At 36.6% G+C, this 16317-nt stretch overlaps 1 protein-coding gene and 1 long non-coding RNA gene across 2 annotated transcripts in view; one reads left to right on the top strand and one right to left on the bottom strand.

The window, feature by feature from the left end:
* The window catches only part of LOC125650404 (protein PALS1-like), a 69029-nt gene that overhangs the window by 38818 nt on the left and 13894 nt on the right, over positions 1-16317 (bottom strand). The gene's annotated exons all lie outside the window — the stretch shown is intronic.
* Positions 6639-10468, top strand: LOC125650412 (uncharacterized). The gene is made up of 4 exons (XR_007360987.2): positions 6639-8210; positions 8412-8478; positions 9204-9333; positions 10131-10468. It is a non-coding gene; the product is annotated as an uncharacterized LOC125650412 (long non-coding RNA).

The raw sequence follows: 16317 nt of genomic DNA, 5'->3' as shown, positions 1-16317 counted from the left end.
GCAGTTTTTGCCCCACCTCTAGGGCCCCAGGGGTGCTGGAGTCCTGAAATTTACAATTTATGTCCCCTTTGTCCAAATGATGCTTCATACCAAATTTCAAAAGAATTGGACTGGTAGTTATTAAGAAGTTAAAAATGTTCAATTGTTAATGCACGACGGACGACGATGGATGAAAACTAGTACGGAAGTTCCGAGTTCTCCAAGAGTTATTTCCCTTTGTCGAACTCTTCCATAAATTATGACGTAAAATATGATGACAGTGGGTACATTTGCTAATTACTATCGTTGTATTATTTCGTAAAAGATGATATCCAGAGTTTCTGAGACCATCCTATCTCAGGGGAAAGGCAACTTTAGTGAGTTTATGAGTATTGGATAACAAAATGGCTCTAACAAATACTGTTAATTGCCATCTTTCTTTGATAAAAGCGTCACTCATGTAGAAGAGGAAACGAATAATGATTTAATAGCCAATTTGATGATCTTATTCAAACAGATTATGCTTGATATGGCCAGAATATACATACCAGTGATTGATATAAACAAAAGTTACGCTTTTATTAAATCGTACGTAATCGTTATGTACAATGCCAGTCTACGATATAATGTATACATTGTGTACCCACCATACGTCATAAAATGCGAAAGAGTTCGACAAAGGGAAATAATTTTTGTGTAACTCGGAACTTGCGTATTGCAATAGGTCACCTGAGTTTACTCAGGTGACCTAAAAAACTAAGAATTGTTTTAGCACACTAAAACTGATGTCTCCCCTTCCATTTTCAGTAGTTTTTCAAAAACATTTTTAGGATTCACATTCAATATGGAAAATTAAGAGTTATGGTACACAACAGTCACCTATATGTGCTTCAACCAAGGAACAGTGTTGTGAACATATATGATAGTAAATTAAACTTACCAACATACCAAATATCAAAATCCTAGATTTTCCATATATATTTATACGTAAAAATTTAATCCCTTATTTTGGCCCCATCCTACCCCTGGAACCGCGATTTTAACAAATTTGCATCTGCACTATGTCAGGAAGCTTTCATGTAAATTTGAACTTTCCTGGCCCAATGGTTCTTGAGAAGATTTTTAATTGACCCCACCTTATTTTTGCATTTTCGTGATTATCTCCCCTTTGAAGGGGACATGGCCCTTCATTTGAGCAAACTTGAATTCCCTTCACCTAAGGATGATTTGTACTAAGTTTGGTTGAAATTGGGTAAGTGGTTCTGGAGAAGAAGATGAAAATGTGAAAAGTTCACATACGGATTGACAGACAAAAGGAGATCAGAATAGTTCACATGAGCTTTCAGCTCAGTTGAGCTAAAAAAAAGTTATGGTCCGGATGACAAAAATGCCCCAAAAATTCTATCATTTGACCTTTACATAAAATGTCAAGGTCAAAGGTAATCAAAGATGGCAAGCAGCACACTGTCTTATATATATATTGTATACCAACATACCAAATATCAGAGGCCTAGCCCCAAAAATTATATTATTTGACCTTTACATAAAAGGCCAAGGTCAAAGGTCATCAAAAATGGCACACAGTGTTTGATGTCTGTCAAGTAAAGAATTCTCAAGATATTAAGCGGACAATATCTTCTTAGGTCCACAACAGAATGATCCTTGACCATATGACTTCAAATTCAAGAGAGATGTCATCTACTCCTTACAATGTACCAGGGTACCAAGTTTAATGTCTGTTAAGCAAAGGGTTCTCAAGATATTGATTGGACAGTATCTTAATTTTTATGTCCAGTGTGACCCTTGACCATGTGACCTCATCAAGCATAGGGTTCTCAAGATATTGAATGGACAGTATATCTTTATGTCCAGTTTGACCTTTGACCATGTGAACTCAAAATCAATAGGGGTCATTTACTCCTTAGGATGTACCAGTGTACTAAGTTTGATGTCTGGCAAGCAAAGGGTTCTCAAGATATTGAGCAGATAGTATCTTCCTATGTCCAGAGTGGATTGACCTTTTGACCTCAACATCAATTGGGGTCCTCTTTACTCCTAAGCAACCCACCCACATATGAAATATCATTATGATCAAGTGAATAGTTCTCAGATATTGAGTGGACAACATGTGGTCTATTGACTATTGATATATACAAATGCAAAGCAATATGCCCCTCTTCTTTGAAGGAGGGCATAATAAATCACATTATTAAGCAAGAGATACATGTAGTAACACAATCTCATCTACTCCATCTAAGTGAATTGTTAATGTTTTAAAGTAATGACACATTTTTCCCCATCAAATCAAAAACCCACTTTAAACAATTAACGGAAAATGAATTAAAATGGACGAAGGGCAAAACTCAGCTTTCATAACTATAGCATAATACTATGCCAGCAGGTCCAAAAACATTTTTCTATAGGATAGTCTATTCTAAGGTGATTTAGGTTTGTTGTTTATGTAATACAAATGTCACGTGATATTAACAGAAACTAGATAAATTGTAGCAATTTCATTAACCAAAGAAATTCATTTTGGTGATTTTCTAGAATTCCCTAAAGTCACTGTGCAATCGCAGGTGAGCAGTCTGAAAGCTCTCCTAAATACTATATGGAATCACATAGCCTGTTCCTGTGGGGATCCGGGTTAGAATAGGTCCTCGGTATTCCCTTGCTTGTCGTAAGAGGCGACTAAATGGGGCAGTCCTTCGGATGAGACCACAAAAACCAAGGCCCTGTGTCACAGCAGGTGTGGCACGATAAAGATCCCTCCCTGCTCAATGGCCATAAGCGCCGAACATAGGCCTAAATTGTGAAGCCCTTCACCAGCAGTTGTGACGTCTCCATATTAGTGAAATATTCTTGACAATATAAATATTAAACAATATAAAAAAAAAAATCAGAGCCTGTAGTTTGACTTGTGATGTCAGTATTATTATTTACTGTGATATCATCAATGTGAAATCATTCTGGCATTGTGATGAATGTCATGCAGCAGTGAGTGTCCAAGAGTTAGGTGATAGTAAAAGTCCAAACATTTGTCATTATAATTATCCTACAATAGTAATTAAACATTTCTCTGCTTTCCCTCTAAACAATCAACACATTGTCATATTAAATGGTTGACTTCCTTTTGAAACAAATACCAGCAATACATGTATATACAGCGGGGGATCACTAATGCCTAGCTGGGTAGCTCACTGGGTTAACGAGATGACTGCTGATCGGTAGATCATGGGTTCAAGTCTAGCAGGGGTTTAAATTTATTTTTCTTTTTAGATTATTGTCTACTAAAACTGCATTTCTAACTAAATAAGGTAAATTTGAAAGTTAAATTTCGAACTATTACTGTACATATATATATTCTCCACTTTCCATTCATATCAGATTTCTCTGGTGTATTATCTCTCCTTAGCTATGTCATGTGTTTACTTTTACAGCATATTTCTATCAGTATGTTTGCATCTGCACTGAAAAAAACAAGATGTGTTTGTGAAACATTGATGCCCCCACATTACAACATTTCAGTGAATAATTTTCAAAGTAAGCCAGAGGTCAATTTCAAAGTCACAAGGTTAACAAATTTGGAAATTGGAACCAATGGAAAGGTACTCTCACAATAAATGTACATGCATGCAGCTAAATATGAAAACAGTGTCTCATGATTTTAAAGATATGGCTTATATTAGAATATTCTACAAGATTGCTATGCATAGCCATATGTCCCCCACCGCCGCAAAAAAAGTTGAAGCATACAAGTCTCATAACTCCCGTAACATTTGTAGAATCAAAATTGTGATGGAATATGATTAACTACATACTGTGACTAACAATCCTGCAAAATTTGAACAAAATCCATAGTGGTCACTAAGGAGTTGCATCCACAAAGTATTCCTATAGTGTAGCATGTACAAAATCAACAAAGTACCTTCTAGCTCATTGGCTCTTGAGAAGAAGATTTTTAAAGATATTTCCTATTTATTATATACCCATCGATGTATTGTTCTTTGATACTGTGGATTTCACAGCGTGTGATCTGGTTTTCCGGATCACCACACTGTGATTTTCTGATTCCGTATCAGTATCCTCTGAAACTAATGCCATCACAATGACGTCACAATGCATCAACGCAACGTTATTTGTGGAAAATGTTGACCGCGTCACAAACGAAACTGCGTACACAAAACATAATTTCATGGTATGTCTGTGTTTTTGATAATTTGGATTGCATTTAGTATCTTATATATGTGGATTTAAAAGGCAGAAGAGGGTATATAATAAATTTATCATTACTACAGTAACTTGATCCGAAGAGTCGGATCACGTCTCGTTGACAGGCGCGGATCATCAGATCAAACTCAACGCTTCGCGTCTCGTGTGATCTGATGATCCACGCCTGTCAACTCGACGTGATCCGACTCTTCGGATCAAGTTACTGTAGTAATAATATATATATATTTCTATGTAAAACATTGATCCCCTATTGTGGCCCCCAACCTAACCCTGGGGCACATGATTTGAACAAACTTGAATCAGCACTGTGTCAGAAAGCTTCCATGTAAATATCAGCTTTTCTGGCTCAGTGGTTCTTGAGAAGAAGATTTTTCCTTTGATCCCCTATTGTGGCCCCATCCAACCCCCGGGGGTATGATTTTAACAAACTTGAATCTGCACTATGTCAGGAAGCTTTCATGTAAATTTCAGCTTTTCTGGCCCAGTGGTTTTTAAGAACAAGATTTTTAAATGACCCCACCCTATTTTTGCATTTTTGTGATTATCTCCCCTTTTAAAGGAACACGGCCCTTCATTTGAAAAAGCTTGAAAGCCCTTTACCCAAAGATGCTTTTGGCCAAGTTTGGTTGAAATTGGCCCAGTGGTTCTGGAGAAGAAGTCGAAAATGTAAAAAGTTTACAGATGGACAGAATGACAGGCGGACAGACGACCAACAACAGGTGATCACAAAAGTTCACTAAGCTTTCAGCTCAGGTGAGCTAAAAATATACATAATAAAAAAAAGAAATTATTTTTCTAATGGTAACATACATCCTTCATGATTAAAAAGAATCAAGATGCAACAGGGACAGTGCATCAAATGCTGGCATTAGGAAGAGGAGGATTCATAAATCAAAGAGCCTCCAAGAGGAACTGAGTTAAAATCTTGTCTACTATTCACTTAATTTGTCTGAGATGCTAGCTTTAAAATCCTAAAACATATGAATGTCACAAAAATAAATAGAAGTCAGACTCTGCATGCCATATAAATCTGGGAAACTCGTCAAAGCAACTTCAATTGAAAATGGCAGTATGTTATATGAATATGATGATAAAATGAGTTAAATCAGTCAAATAAATTTTTCAAAAATTGCACTTATTGCATCAAAATGAGAATAATAATTGCATTGGTGTTTTAATTGTTATATTATGATTATACAAACCACCAAAGATTTCTCATAAGCACATGTATTTGTACTTGCAAAGTTCTTTGTTTCAATTAGACATATCAATAATTGGGAATGAAAAAAAGGAGAAAATATATGGATAAATAAGGAGATTAGCATTACCCTAGCTTTTCATTTTAAAAAATTTCCACTTTCACAAATAAAATTTACAAAGTCTTTTTTTTCTTTCAAACTTTCAGATAACTTCTGAAAATTAATACATAACTGCATGATTTCAGTATTTAATTATGAGCTCTACTGACTTCACTGTATGTCTCCGCAAAGGAAATTCAAGAGTTCGGCTACACATTGATAAAACAAAAGGTACTGTGAGCAATGCTCACTAAGAATACCCCCCGCTTACACCAATCTCCCAAAGGGTGTTGGTAATAGGTATAAACTACCTCTTTTCTGAGTGTAAAAAACAAATGGCATGACAAACCAAACCATATTGCTACTTCGATGTCCAGTGCGCTTGACCTTTGACCTTTTGACCCCCAAATTGATAGGGAACATCTTCATCCCATGGGTAGTCCATATATATGATATGGTGACGGTAGATGGAAAGGATAATGCTTTAGAGCCCAGAAACCATTGCGTCTACAGACGTACGGACAGACAGACAGATGGACAACCCGATTCCAGTATACCCCCCATTTCAGTTTACCCTGGATGCCTGTGTTCTAAAATTTCCAATACTCGCATAAATGACAGCTAGACAAAAGAACATTTTGAAACACATAGCAGGTTAAAAATAAAATTTACGTATCATAAACAGCTTTGTAAAATATTCTATGGATTCAAGATCTTTGTAAATTATATTCAAGAAAGACTAGCCTCTGTGATCAAGTGAATGTGATGTCACTTTTTACATCTGAGTATGTAAATCCTTTGATGTCATAGAACATATAAAGAACTAGGATCTGAGGATGGTTGAAAGTCCTGACGTTTCTCTCTAATTGTAACACTATAATCTTGCTCAACATAAATTCTTGTAATAACAATAATCAACTCACGAAAAAGGAAGAAAAGGAAGAAAAAACTAGGAAGAATTGTTTTAGCACACTAAAACTGATGTCGCCCCTTCCATTTTGCATAGTTTTTAAAAAAACATTTTTTAGGGATCATCTTTAAAATGGAAAATTAAGACTTTGGTGCATAACATTCGCAATTCCTATATGTATATGTGCTTCAAACAAGGAACAGTGTTGTGAACATATGATAGTAAATTAAACTTGCTAACATACCAAATAGCAATGGCCTATGTCAAAAGACAAAAAATTATGGTCCGGACAAAAAAATTGCTCCATAACTTCTATTATTTGATCTTTACATAAAACGTCAAGGTCAAAAGACAAAAAAGTTATGGTCCAGACAAAAAAAGCCCCAAAATTCCTATTAATAAATTGACCTTTACATAAAAGGTCAAGGGTAATCAAAAATGGTATGCAACACATTGTCTTATCATAGTATACCCACATACCAAATGTCAAAGGCCAATGTCAAAAGACAAAAGTTATGGTCCGAGCAAACTTTGTATGAGAAGCAGAAGAAGAATTAACACTAAAAATATGTCCCCCCTTCTGGGAGGGGAGACAATTATATCTAACAGAATTTTCATTGTAATTATCAATAAAAAAAAACACCCCAGACCAGTTTTCAACTGCATTGATAATTACTGGTATTTGAGAAAAATCCATTGTATAGTACAATAGTTAAATAATCTAATTAGGCTAAATCATGCTAAATGCTGTCAAGAACAGAAAGCATACCACATTGAATTAAATATGGTGGGATAGAACATTGGGATAAAGTATGTGACTGGACTTCAAAACCGGAAGGGGATTTTTCTGTTTGTTTATCATATGACAGTCACAAAATAGTAATTTCTTTTTACTATCCTGCTAGTTTGCCTATGTATGATTATATATTTTGTACACAATTTCAAGGCTATCCGATAAAGCCATATAGTAAAAGTGTTCACAAGTTATTTTACATCCTCCACCCCTCTTAGATCCACTATAATTTTTAGGAAAATAATTGGATCCTCACATCTCAACAATATGCACATCTACAAATGGCAATGAAGCAATCTACTAAGTTTCAAGTCTATTTGATAAGCCCTATAGGAGGAGAAGCATTCACAAGATTTTGTGACAGATGGACAGGACTGACAGATGGACAGCATGCAAGTACAAAAACAATATACCTCCCTCTTGAAGAGGGGAGACATAAATATGGTTTAGGTTACTTTCAAGCAATTGTAAGAACTAATTCTTTGGAGTGACATTAATATACATGGTTATATTTTTCAATAGATTCTTTTAAAAAATTTGATTCAAAACATATCAATAAACACATCTTTTGTCATTTTAAATTAAGACAACATAATTCATGATGTTCTACAATACTGTCCAGTTTTGGAGGTTTGGTTGATTGATTAATTGAATATTGTTTAAAGTCCCTCTCGAGAATATTTCAGTCATATGGAGAATTCACCACTGCCGGTGAAGGGCTGCAAAATTTCGGCCTATGCTCAGCGCTTATGGCCTTTGAGCAAGGAGGGATCTTTTTCGTGACACACCTGCTGTGACACGGGGCCTTGGTTTTTGTGGTCTCATCCGAAGGACCGCTTAATTCGCCTTCTACAACAAGCAAGGGGTACTGAGGACCTATTCTAACCCGGATCCCCATGAGAATGGAGGTTTGAAAAAACTAAATGCGGCAGAGCAACACGAATGTCCCCCACCTAAAGGCCTAGCTGCCAAAAGTTATCCAACTGAACCCATACAAGTATTTGATCTCACATATTCTCATGATAAATCTATATCTAAAATTTCAATTCAAAATGTTCATGCATGACGGAGATAATGAGAGGAAACCGCAGTGTTTGAAAATTTCCAAGTCCATTTAAGGGACACAACTCTGTAAAAATAATTATTCAACCAGAACCAACTATGAACTTAACCTGGGTATTTTCATGATGTATTTCAGTTGAATATGTGCATCTGAAGCAAAAATGATGTAAGGAAACTAAATTATGACAGGAGGATAGAAGAGGGTAACATATATTTAATATGCCCCAACCATCCATGCTAGGACATAAAAATATCACACAACTTAAGACTGCATTCTCTATAGAATATATTTACATACCATACAATCTGACAGCTCCCTGCTCCTCTGCTAGAAGTATTATATACCCAGATAGGTCAACCATGATCCTCAAGATTTTAATTGCTCAATTATTGATTCTCATCACCATATTGATGCACTTATTTCCCAAGAGGTTTTAAAAATTCTGAATTTGCCAAAATAATACATTAATTCACAGACAAATTCTGAATTAAAAAATTCCAAATAAGTGTTTGTAACTTAAAGCATCACACATATTCATTTTCAGTGAAAATTTTGTATCAAGAATTCCTATAAGCCACATGAGCATTTACGATAATTCATGAGCAAGTCCCTTTTCAATTTCAAAATAAAATTAATCCATCCGTTTATCACAATTGCAGTGCTTTAGTATTCCACTTCAAAAGAAGAACTCTAATACATGAAAACAATTTTAACCAAATTCCAGTGTCCTTGGCATTAATTATGAAGTAAATCATAAAATCCCAGTAAGTGGGGACAAAATGTAATTACACAATTAGGAAATAGATTCCAGTCCAAGTAATATCTGCCCGAGATATTGTCTTGCACCATTTAATGACAAAGAAGCAGGCATCTATATGTGTGTTTTATCTGTGCGATTTCTCATTGGAATTGATTTTCATTTGACAGAATGCTGTTATTCACCTCCCCTTCCCAACTGCACTACATTACTGTGGTGTTCTGGACAAGGATCGAGTCACAAAACGGACGGAACCCTGCCCTGACCTTTTACTCGATCCTGCAGCCAAACAATTCATAGGTAATTATATTATCCACCTTTTCACAGACTATAAACTTTTCCACCTGAGCAGAATTTCACTATCAGACTAAATCAATGTGCAAAAGCAACTGAAAGTCATTGGCTGATTTGTCTCGGAGGAAACATGATATGCATCAACTTTCATATAATTCATGTATGTTAATAATTATGAAAGGGTTTGATGCAAATTTGATATCCCATTTACCAGTAATGAAGTTTGATATAAACAAACTTTCATTTTGCTGTCAATGAATAATGAAATGAGATGAAGAGGAAGCTGTACCCGTAAATGGGATATTATTTGCAAGGATTAATGTCCCAAATTTCCTATGTGACATAAAAAGCATGGCTGAAGTTACGACTCCATCAATACATTAATCTTTCATATCTTCTCTCTATGGAGAAATTTGATCATTGTTTAAAATGAGAGACCTCAGCTTAACATCTAACATGGCTTAGATTGTTTGTCTACTAACATAATAGAATAATATTTTTTGTGACCAAATTCAAATAGTTTTAATTGATTCTATTAAGTAGCCCCTCCCAATAATACTGTAAGACATAGTAAGTGCTTATATGCTGTATATACATAAAAATGCCAGAAAAAGTTTGTACACTTTCAAACCAGAGCTGTGTGACAAATGTAATTTCCCCACAATATGGCTTGTAGGTTGAATATTTCCATTATACAGGCAAACATTAATGTTTAAGTGCAATCATTTTATATGAATTTTAGTATGAAACTACACAATATCTCATTGTTTACCAAATGCTTAGTAGAAACACTTTCTTTGCAGTATGTTTCAGACATGCAGAGGTCATAAGCATATCCCTCTAATGACATTTGACAATGGAAACTTTCTATCCCTACATTTCTATCACTTAGAGGATTTGTGGGAAGTAAATGTCTTTGGGGACAACAGCCTCTTCCAAGGATTATTTACTCATCAGGAAATGCTGCCACTTTGATGTTCATCAGCACACAGTTTCCTCTCAGTGCAGGCCCCATTTAGCACATCAGCAGAGCTTCATCAGCACTGTGGTAGAGGACTGGGTAAACACGGAGACATCTCCTATGCCTGGCAGCCCCAGTCTTGCAGCACTCTCAGTTTATCAATAAATTGTAAGCAATGTTTGTCTCTGACTTGACACTACATCAAATTGTCTTTTTTACTCTTGAGAAGAATCAATCATCTTAAGAATGTTATAGATTTTCGGAAGGGAAACATTGCCTTACCCATTGACTCTGTGTTTAGGTATTCAGCTGCACTTGATGAAATATACATGATTACATTACAAATTGTAGTACTATAACAGAACACAAGTCTTCACATTTCCTTTGCAATAGGAAAAAATAAACAAAAGATGCACCAGGCAAAAAATTGTAAATGTTTTGAACATCAAAATACCTCATTACAGAACTGAATACAAGTATGGACTTTTTGTTTTAAAAATCCTGAACACAGAACAGAAATATATACACATGGAAAAAAATATTGCATTACCAAGTTTTTTATTCTTTTAGCCTAAGTAAGATGATTAATTTCATACTATAAGATGAATAACAATTTTCCAGTTAGGATATTTTTAAGAGCATCATCTGATCTCTAGAAATGTATAAACACCATCAGTAAACATATTCAATGTCATTCTTTTCCAAAGGTTAGAAGACTTAATATTTTGATGAACGTTTATAGGAAATATCTATCTATTAATTAATTCAATGTCTATTATGAATGAAATTTTAAATAAGATTAAAATGTTGTAAACTTCAAACTAAACAGTTTTTTTCCAGTATCTAGTGTAACTTCCATTCACACAAATGATGGACTCTAGTGGTCTTCTCAAGACTGATCAAACTACATTGAAACTGATGTAATAGAAGAGCTTGCCACTCCTTGCCAACGTTGAAACCTAGCCATGACATAATGCACTAACCATCAGGGTTTTTGTTCGTTGTTTTTCTATCCCATTTGCCCATCAAGGTGAAAAAGAATATTCCGAAAACTTACTGCACATCTAAAGGAAACCACAAATCGTCTCCCAAACAATGATTTGGCTACAGCAACAACATAAACTGTAACAGTTCAGGGAACCAGGTTTTTCTACAGAAAAACATAATTTTTTAACCCCCAATTTTAAAACCTTATTGCACATTTATAGGACTTACCACCAATTACCTTCTAAAACATGATTTGTCTACCGGAATGTGTAAAATGTAAGAGGAGTTCTGGGAACATGGGGTCATTCAACTGATAGTACATGTAATACCAAACTGTTTCAAAATATTGAGCAGACAATATCTTCCTATGTCCAGAGTGGATTGACCATGTGACCTAAAAATCAATAGGTGTCATCTACTCCTTATGCTGTATCAGTGTACCAAGTTTGGTGTCAATCAAGCAAATGATTCTTAAAATATAGAAGACATTATATCACTATGTCCAGTTTAACCCTTGACCTTTGACCAGGTGACTTCAAAATCAATAGGGTCATCTACTCCTTAAATTGTACCAGTGTACCAAGTTTGATGTCTACCAAGCAAAGGGTTCTCAAGATATTCAGCAGACAGTATATTCCTATGTCCAGTTTGACCCTTGACCTTTGACCATAAGACCTCAAAATCAATAAGGGTTATTTTCTCCTGAGGATGTACCAGTGTACCAAGTTTGATATCTGTCAAGCAAAGGGTTCTCAAGATATTAAGTGGACAGTATATTCCTATGTCTAGTTTGACCCTTGACCTTTGACCATGTGACCTAAAAATCAATATCAAGTTTGATGTCTGTCAAGCAAAGGGTTCCCAAGATATTGAACAGACAGTATTTATCCCTGTTAATTTTTACCCTTGACCATGTGACCTAAAAATCAATTGGGGTCATCTTCTTCTGAAGATGTACAGTGTACCATGTTTGATGTCTGTAAGCAAAGGGTTCTCTAGACATTGAATGGTCAGTATATTCCTACGTCCAGTTTTACCTTGACCTTTGACCTCAAAACCAATAGGGATCATCTACTCCTTAGGATACATGTACCAGTGTACCAAGTTTGATGTCTGTCAAGCAAAGGGTTCTCAAGATATTGAGCAGACAGTGTCTACCTATATCCAGAATGGATTGACCCTTGACATGAAAATTGATAGGGGTCTTCTTCTACTCATAACCAACCCACATATGAAATATCATTACGATCAAGTGAATGGTTCTCAAGATATTGAATGGACAACATGTTGTCTACCAACCGACCAACATACCGATCGACAGGTGCAAAGCAATAGGCCCCCTCTTCTTTGAACGGAGGCATAAAAAACAAGAGGTACTGTGAGCAATGCTCACTAAGAATACCCCCCGCTTACACCAATCTCCCAAAGGGTGTTGGTAATAGGTATAAACTACCTCTTTTCTGAGTGTAAAAAACAAATGGCATGACAAACCAAACCATATTGCTACTTCGATGTCCAGTGCACTTGACCTTTGACCTTAAAATCGATAGGGAACATCTTCATCCCATGGGTAGTCCATATGTATGATATGGTGACTGTAGGTGGAAAGGATAATGCTTTAGAGCCCGGAAACCATATTGCTACTTCAATGTCCAGTGCGCTTGACCTTTGACCTCAAAATCAATAAGGAACATCTTCATCCCATGGGTAGTCCACATATATGATATGGTGACAGTAGGTGGAAAGGATAATGCTTTAGAGCCCGGAAACCATTGCGTCTACAGACGGACGACCCAATTCCAGTATACCCCCCCCCCCCCCACAACTTGTTGCGGGGGGTATAAAAACCGTCATATTTCTACCACCAAGATGAAAATGAAATTCTGAAACCTTATTGCATATTTGCAGGATACCACCAATCATAATCCAAAACATGATTTGATTTGGCTACTGCGTAAATTGTACGATGTTTTTTAAAGCTAAAATACATATGTAACATCATTTTTTAACCCCCATTTGGGCCCCAAAGTGAAAATGAAAATTCTGAAACCTTAATGCACATCTATGGGACACCACTAATAATCTTCCAAAAGATGATTTGGTTACTGCATAAAATGTAAAAGGGGTTCTGGGAACCAGGTTTTTTTTTTGTTTTTAGAAAAACATCATTTATGACCCCTCTTAGGTCTACAAAATCATCTAAGGGAAGGACAACCCCAACAGAAAACCACTGGTCCTCCGGGTTCAGGGGGTTATGCTTAGGGCCAGCAACCCTAACATGTTAAACAAAAGACGCTACAGAAACCTTAACCAGAGAACAAAATGAGGGAAGAAGGATTGACACCATTCAGGACACTGGAAGTATGACGGGTGAATCATCCATCCCGATAGGAGATGTCCTTCGACCGAAAATAACCCGTAGAGTGGGCTGCTGGAACGTGCGGACCCTCTACCAAACAGGAAAACTAGCACAAGTGGTGAGAGAAATGGAGTATTACAAGATCGAGCTCCTAGGAGTTAGTGAAGCCAGATGGACAGGTAGTGGATCAAAACAACTAGTATCAGGACATCAGATACTCTACTCTGGAAGAACCGACGACCATCATAGCAAAGGCTACCATTATTACAACAAAGGAGGTCCACAGAAGTCTTTTAGAATGGAAACCTGTGAGTGAGCGAATAATAACAGCAAGGTACAACTCAGCCTTCGCCAAATTGACTGCTGTGGTTTGCTATGCGCCAACAGATGATGCAGAAGATGAAGAGAAAATATCTTTCTATGACAGCCTACAAAAGGTAGTAGACGACACCCATCTCATGATGTTCTGCTTATCCTTGGAGACTTAAATGCTAAAGTTGGAAAATGCAACCAAGGTAAAGAAACCATCATGGGCCAGCAAGGAATAGGAGAATGTAACAACAACGGAGAGAGATTATGCACTTTCTGCCAAGAAAACGACCTAGTAATCGGTGGAACTATATTCATGCACAAAGACATCCATAAGACAACATGGAACTCACCAGATGGTCATACAAAGAACCAAATTGACCATATTATCATGAACAAGAGATGGAGAAGTAGTCTTCTCGATGTGGTTGCAAAACAAGGGGCTGATGTGGGAAGTGACCACTCTTTAGTACTGGCAAAAATCAAGTTAAAACTGAGGAAATCAAGGAAAAAAGATCAAAGACCACCTCCAATCAACATCCAAAAACTCAAAGATACAAAAACCCTGAGATCTTTTCAATTAAAAATCCAAAACAAGTTTTCAACACTCATGGAACATCCTGATGAAATTGATATGGAAACTTTTAACAAAGTATTAATAGAAAATAGTCAACAAATACTTGGCCCAAAGAGAAAGAAAAAAGAAGAATGGATTTCAGATAAAACATGGAAAATAGTAGAAGAACGAAAAGAGAAGAAAATTAAAATCTTATCCACAAAATCCAAGAGGCAAAAGGACCAACTCCAGGCAGAATATCGGGCTATTGACAGGGAAGTAAAGAGGAGTGTAAGAGCTGACAGAAATGCATACACTGAAAAGCTAGCTTATGAGGCAGAACAAGCAGCTTCTAAACAAGACATGCAGACCCTCTATCGAATTACAAAAACATTAGCAGGCAAATTTCAGTCATCAGAGCTACCAATTAAAGACAAACAGGGAAATGTACTATCAAAAGAAGAAGACATACTGAAACGCTGGAAGGAACATTTTGAAGAAGTATTTAATATGAAAGACCCAGAGAAGGAGGCAATAATATTACCAGCCACGGACACATTAGATATTGATACTGATCCACCAAGTATAGAAGAGGTAAAAAAGGCAATCACCAAACTTAAAAATGGAAAAGCTGCAGGCATTGATCAGATACATGCAGAGCTTCTCAAGGCCTAAGAATACTGGACACCTACAATTTTGACAAATATCCAACAGAAGATCTGGGAATCAGAAGAAACACCATCCTTCTGGAAAACCGGCCTTATAGTTAAATTACCAAAGAAAGGAGACCTCTCAAATTGTAACAACTATAGAGGAATAATGTTGCTTTCCGTTACCATGAAGGTTCTATGCAGAGTGATACTGGACAGAATTGCAGAAGTAACAGATCCCTTACTGCATCAAGAACAAGCAGGCTTTAGGAAAGGGAAGTCGTGCGCTGATCAGATATTCACTCTCAGACAAATTCTAGAACAAAGCAATGAATGGAACTCCCCATTATACATCAATTTCATTGACTTCACCAATCTTTTGATAGTGTTAATCGCCTAGCCCTAGAAAGAATCCTTCGTCATTATGGAATCCCAGATAAAATCATCTCCATCATCAAGATGCAATACACTGAACTTAATGCCAGAGTTATCTGTGGATCAAGCCTATCAGAGGAGTTTAAATTGATGACAGGAGTGAAACAGGGATGTCTGCTCTCTCCTCTTCTCTTTACCTTCTGCATTGACTGGATTATGCGAAAAACAACTAGAAGCAAACGAACAGGGATTACTTGGGGTATGACAGAAGTACTTGAAGACCTTGATTTTGCGGACGATATTGCACTGTTATCTCACCGTCATCAAGACATGAAAGAAAAAACCACCCAGCTCGCAAAAACAGCTGAAACAATTGGCCTTCATATAAACACCTCCAAAACTAAGATCATGAAGGTCAATACCATATCAGAGGAACCTATCTCTTTAAATGGCACAAACATAGAAGATGTCACCAACTTCCCATACCTAGGAAGTAAGATCACCACTGATGGGGATTCAGAGGCAGATGTACAAGCTCGCATTTCTAAAGCCACAGGAGCGTATGCTGCTCTGCGGAACATCTGGAGGTCAACAAAGTTTAGCACCAACACCAAAATTAAGATCTTCAAGAGCAACGTGCTTGGGGTCCTACTATATGGTGCTGAATCTTGGAAAGTAACCAAGTCTATTTCCAACAAGCTGGATGTATTTCAGACCCGATGTCTCCGCAGAATATTGCGCATCTTCTGGCCTAACACCATCTCAAATGACGAACTGTACAAAAGGACAAACA

The sequence above is a fragment of the Ostrea edulis genome, chromosome 5 (genome assembly GCF_947568905.1).
Source record: "Ostrea edulis chromosome 5, xbOstEdul1.1, whole genome shotgun sequence".
NCBI classification, from domain to species: domain Eukaryota; kingdom Metazoa; phylum Mollusca; class Bivalvia; order Ostreida; family Ostreidae; genus Ostrea; species Ostrea edulis.
This window is presented reverse-complemented; position numbering and strand designations above follow the sequence as displayed.